This window comes from Haemaphysalis longicornis, unplaced genomic scaffold, assembly GCF_048455015.1.
Source record: "Haemaphysalis longicornis isolate Haplotype H1 unplaced genomic scaffold, Haemaphysalis longicornis Haplotype H1 scaffold_7, whole genome shotgun sequence".
Classification (NCBI taxonomy): domain Eukaryota; kingdom Metazoa; phylum Arthropoda; class Arachnida; order Ixodida; family Ixodidae; genus Haemaphysalis; species Haemaphysalis longicornis.
Genome location: NW_027526422.1, coordinates 68,206,204 through 68,212,638, shown reverse-complemented (window position 1 = coordinate 68,212,638; position 6,435 = coordinate 68,206,204).

The window sequence follows — 6,435 nt, the reverse complement described above, 5'->3', positions numbered from 1 at the left end:
TCATTGCTCTCTCAACCAGTGTCCTCGCAGGGCGGCCTCTCCTCCCCCTTTGTCCCCAGCCAACCATCCACTGTTCTGTCCCACAGCGCCGTCGTAAGCTGGACGTACAGGAGGGGCTGTAAAAAACAACATCACCGTCTCGCCTCCGTCCTGCTCAGCTATGCATCGCCGTTCCTTATCGCGGTACTGGAAGGTGCGAACACGGTACTATTAAGAGGGAGGCTATGATGTCGTTAGATACGACCTCCTCGCGGTTAGATAGGCGGGCGACTCGGTTATGGCTGCATACCGCCTTGTCTCGACCACGTCCGCTGTTGCGTCGATGCCTTTGAGCTGGGAAGCGCAGCATTGTTGCACGCGATAGCAAGAGCCGCACCCCACCTTACTTGAGTACCGTGAGGGGATGAAAAAACACGTTGCGTTATCTTCACGCGAGTGATACGACATTATGTGTCTTTGTTCTTCGGGGAGAAAAAAAAATGATGACGGCTGCGAATAGTGAGGCGGACGGTAGCTGGCGATGTCAAGGAAGACTGCCATTCCTTCACTCAGCGTTCGGCATATTGGGCAGAGGATGGCCATCGGAGGGCTGCACACATGAATACTTGCACTGTCATTCCATCAGGTGACGTTGCTTGTTACAGGAAGCGTAAGACTTGCTGCCGTAGTCAACAGGACTGATAAGCCGACGGAACGTTATTAATTGCCTCTTTTTAGTACAACGTGGTACGGAAGAAAATGTTTGACAGCGTCCCCACTGTGCCCGTAGTTTACCCGTTGCCAATATGTGCTCGGCTGACTTGGAAACTGGCAGCGGCAAATGGCGTTATATTTGTACTACCACGGTGTAGTTGCGAAATGAAAAAAAAAAAAACAGCCTGTCTGATTAATATAATTCTTTCTTCATCTTGCCTGACTCCTTCGGTCGTTTCTTTTTCATGCCACTTCATGGTTTTTGAATTTTTTAGAGAAAATAAGTCGCATTGTTTTGCGCAAAAGCATTTTTCTTCCTTGGCGCTTCGTATTTGCGATGGTCCTTACAAAATATGAATATGGTATGTGGAACTTCAGTGGATAAGCACGTTACCGTTGGTCTAGACCCGCAGTAGCTGCCCAGAAGTCCACACTAAATGCCGCAATAATGCCGAGCTTCTCTGCAGCATTTAACAGCTGACTGCGAAAGAGAAGCTATAGCGGGCGGTTTTAGATGAAAAGGGGTTGGACGACAGAGAGGCAGTTGACATGATTAAAACAGGCAAAACAGAGCACTCAAATACGATGACAGGCTAAAGTGGTTACAATTTAGAGAAGTGGGTATAAAATCCAGCAAAATAATAAAAAAAAAAACTCTGGAAAGTGAAATGAGGAAATGACGGAGGAAAATCACCTTAATCTCTGGAAACGTTTATGCGACTTCGAACTGCATTCACAATATGCTTGAAAAACAAGATAAAAAAAATATAGAAATGTACGACGGATTCTTAGCGGATAAAATGAGGTTCAAGTACAGCAGGCGCGTGATGTCGTCAGAAGATTGGGGCGCCCAGAAACCGAATGAATCAGATGATAAGCCATTTGTATAGCGGAGGCTACCTCGTCACTGAAAACATTACTTCCGACTGACAAAAAAGCTCGGATGTGTTTTTATATTTTACTACTTTAAAATACCGCCACCAATCAATGTCCAAGGGCGATGGAGTAAGAACACTTGACTAAAACTCTGTTAAAAGAGAGAGCTGCTGTGCTCAGATGAATGTAAAGTGCAATATAAAAAGTGGAGCAAAAGTATTTACTTTAAAGAAAAAGTGTAGTTTGCTGGAACATGAAAAGCAGGGACACTTTTGATGTCGTTAGAGCTAGCTGACAGAAGATATTAGGCTTGACCATTTCAGGTTACATTCAAATCACTTTACAAGGGTTACACAATAGAGATATCTGTGATGAGTACGAAATGAGGATTTCACCCGTCAGAGACATGCAAATAAAGAACATCAAAAGGACTTTGTTCTCGGCAAATTCTTGCAATGCCGCTCAGTTCCAGCAGCACTGCGGCGCGCATTTTTCAGCAGCCGACAACGGAAGCGAGCACCGGTGACAGTGGAAGGATGCAGCGACGAACCGTGACCACGCGTAACGTTATTCCGATCCAGGCGTGAACGCGCTGCCCGGAGAGACGGCAGCGTGCTTGCTCGCGCGCTGCTGCTGCCTCTGCTCATTCATGCAACTGGCGGCCCCGATTCCAAGCTGCTGTGTCCCGGCGAAGGGTAAGTGATAAAGTGACGAGCGTTTATCCAGTCTCACAGCCACGGCACTGTTTGACGAAGGCAAACAAGGGCAGAGGGGCTCATCCGTCGAGAGGCAGCCGCATAGTGGTTCCCGCACTGCGCGTTCTCTGTGAAGACAGGGCTAACGCCACGAAGTCGATTCTCAATGCTAGAATGTTTACACTCACGACAATATTTTAGAGGAAGAAGGAATCACCTTCCTAATTGCACTGATTTCGCACATAAACAAAATAAAACCAGGAAATAAATTGTCAAGTGAACTTTAGTTTTGCAACGCCCTGCAACCTTCAGAGTCACTGATACTTTTTTGGCGGTAAACGTTTTTAAGACTCTCCTGGGGAACAACATCTGCAACTCACATTGATTTGTGTACTTATTTTTTCTGCCGGAACACAAGTTGGACATATCGGGTTCCGTACACCACGAGACTGCCTCAACTTCACAAAAGATCTGTAAATTATTATGCTTAGAGGTGCTGAGAGTTACATTGCATTTGCAACAGATCCTATCGTAGCAAATGTGAGATACTTGAATCAGCCTTCGTGGCATACTTGCAGTGAAAGGGCTTTCTGTTGAAACGTACTTGCACCCTATAGGAGGTGCAATCCACATGAGGAGCAGACAGCAGGGATTCCTAGGGAAGTTGTTACTGTTAGTATTTTTGGGCACTTTGTTTTGTGGATAGGCGAACCTGCACAGAACAATAGTTTGTCTATGCTGTACACACACGCTCACTAGTATGCACATTTTCAAGCAAGCTTCGTTGATTATTTAGGCCTCAGCAACAAACCCGCATTAGGCAGATAACTGCGTGATGCGATAAGACGGAAAGCCGGGTTTATGGCTCACATAGGACGGGGATAAAGAAGACTAGGCACGTGTACCCGTACTAGTCCTCTTTTCTCTGTGGCCCTGTTCTATGTGCAGAATTTGTCAGCCATGAATACACCTAAACTAAACTACACCGGCTTTCCATCGTATATCAATTTTTTTAATTCTTCGAATGCTGCTTAGTTTCTTCAATTGATTAAATAATTGTGGGGTATAACGCGCCGACGCTTCACAGGCAATCAGAGCGAGTGAGAGAGAGCGAGAGTTAGAGAGAGAGAGAGAGAGAGAGAGAGAGAGAGAGAGAGAGAGAGAGAGAGAGAGAGAAAGAGAGAGAGAGAGAGAAAGAGAAAAGTAAATTTAATAAAGGAAAGGAGCCAAGTGGTCGGTTTCCTTCATCCAGGATCCCATTGGAGCTTCCATCCGTCTAAGCCAGGTGGCTCAGCCGAAGCTGATCTTCGACGCTCGAGCAGGCCAGGAGATCAGGCGCGCCATAGTGGAGGGCTCCGGTTTAATTTTGACCACCTGGGGATCTGTTTCTTTTGAACACCTCGGCGGATTAATTTCGACCACCTGGAGATCCTTAACGTGCGCCGAAATCCCGAACACACTGACACTTTTGTTTTTCTCCTCCATCAGAAAAGCGGCCACCGCGACCGAAAATATAACCCGTGGCCTCGTGCTCAGCAGCACAACGCCGTAAGCGGGGGACACATGTCCGTCCCAGCAATTTGGTTTCCAACATGGCGAGTCAAAATAGCTAGCAGATTGGATGCGCGCGGGAGCGAACGGTGCGGCGTGTCATCCGGCAGTCAAACCGGTTCTCGGGGCGGAGACGCATGCGGGGACGCGTCCCTTTCCGCTCATGTGTTTGACCCTCTAGCCACTGAGTCACCGCGGCGGGTTTTCTTCAATTGCGCTGGTCGAGGTGTCTCCTTTTAAGTGCGCCCATTTTACGTGTGAAAACCTTAAGGCACGAACCTCCTGATGCATAGAGGTTATCATTTTTAAGTGTGGGCTCATTATGTTGACATTAACAGTTGTGAGAACTAATGATTGCGATAGCAGGTGTCGAATTTATGCGCACCGGAAGCCCACTTAATGACCACTACAAAAATGTAGTACTTCATTAAATTGTCTGGAAAATAAGAAAAAAAAACAAGAAAGCTTAGAAGCATATCATTTACAGTATCCGTGGCAGCGTAGCAGAAAAGCACGGGACCTTTATTGGTTTACCTCTTAGTTTTCTTGGGAGGATTATCCTCACATTTGCTCGGTATGAGCTTCGCGTCAAGCTTCCCAGGTGTTCGCCAAGTTGTGGCGCTAGAATCCTAGATTTGAGCATATGCACGGTGCTACACCACTGTTCTCGCAAAAGCCATTGCGTCGTTAAGTTTAGTTCCGCCGTTCACTATTACAGACTGACCACTACCCTTCGCTAATTTCGCCTGGTATAGCGTGAGGGCCCGTGTCCGTTTAATTTTGAAAATCGTATATAACCCTGTCTGTTTTCGAAAGACTCTTGTAATAAATGGGGATGTAGAAAATTTGATCCTACCTGACGTCTGATGGGAATCACGTATTCAGCCACTTATAATTTTTGATACCACATAACTAATTCAGGGTTATGTGTATTTCCACCAACCACAGGCCTACACGTTTTACAGGATACTTTCTATAGTGTTGCTCCCAAGACTAACTCTAACGTGTAAAGAAATTGTACGGACTTGAAATGCAATACGTTCGCTTCGTACCCAACCGAATTTCACACCAACGTGTTGGCTAATAGATAGTGACAATAGCAGCAATGTTTCTCGAGAATACCGGTTTTACGTGCCAGAGTATCCTTTAGGTTGAAAGGCGCGCCGTACAGAAGTGCAACAGATTGATTTAGAAGGTCTGGGGAGTTTTAATGCGCCTTAAAATCAAGGCATATGGCACACGGATGTTGTCGTTTTCCCTCTCCATCAACAATTACACCATCTTCCCGAGGGGAACCCTGAGGTGATGCGAAGCATCGCAGAGTTCTAATCCAATCCAACCCAATTCAATCCAATCCAATCCAATCCAACCCAACCCAACCCAACCCAACCCAACCCAACCCAACCCAACCCAACCCAACCCAATCCAATCCAATCCAATTCAAGCCAATCCAATTCAAGCCAAGCCAAGCCAAGCCAAGCCAATTCAATCGAATCCAATCCAATGCCCCTCGCGAGAGATTGTTCGCTATCGGAGAGGAGAGGGGGTGAGAGGCGGAGAGCGCAGCTGGCGCGGCGAGGAGAATGGGGGAGGGGTGGACGCCGACAACGCCGACAACAACGCGGGATGGATGCAGGAACAAGGCGAGTGAATGAGATGCGTCGCATCTAAAATTTCGCTGCGGCAAGCTTTGAACCCGCATTCCCATGCTCAGCAGCATAACGCTTTAGCCGCACAGGTACCGCAGCGGGGGGTAATGTTTAAAAAGTGCCTATCAGGTGCACTGGCCTTTGCTCATTCCGTTTCGGAATCGGGATCTGAACGACGATTTCAGGAGGGTCGTATTGTTAAGGGCTAGAAGTCAAAGTTCGCTATTATAGGTTGGTCCAATTGCGGTTTGAAATTTATTGGAGTTCATGACGCTGAAAGCAGCCTGAACACATGTTCCATGGTGAACAGAGCACCAAGATAATTGGGCAAAGCACACTGGGTCCATCGACATTGTGTACATTTGTCGAGAGTTATTTGTGCTTGTGCTATTTGTGTTTAATGGCTAATGCTATATTTTTAAATGGCGAGCTTCCGCTTTGACACAAAACATTTTAGAACACCAAGCGCTAATCTTTAGTGACATTACGCTAGCGCAGATGAGGTAGAAGCTGTAACGGTACGCAAACCTTAAACACAAACTTCAGGATCCGCAAGTGCGTTGTCTGCACTCACTATAGCTGAAATATTTGTTTTGAGGATCGCGGCTGTGTTAGTACGCAACCCGTCGACAAACGGCACAGCCTGTTTACCGAGTGCTGCGTAGCCAAGCGCTCGTCGGCATCGCGGTTACGAGCAGTTCGGCCTCTTGCCCATATTATCCGGACATATATGCGAGTACAAGGTGATAACGCATGGTCTGGCTTAGTTAAGAGCGTTATCTAGAGCAAACGTCGGGGGTGGAGTTTTGCATTATCCTCACAACCTAGTGAATCAGCAACAACATCTTTTGCCTTAGGTGTGCAGCAAGATTAGGCCACGCCACATGAAACCGCTTTCAGCTGGTTTTCGGTCACTTTCCCGTATTGTCTGAAGGGACGCTTCGATGTCAAACGGAGCTTGTGTGGGTTTT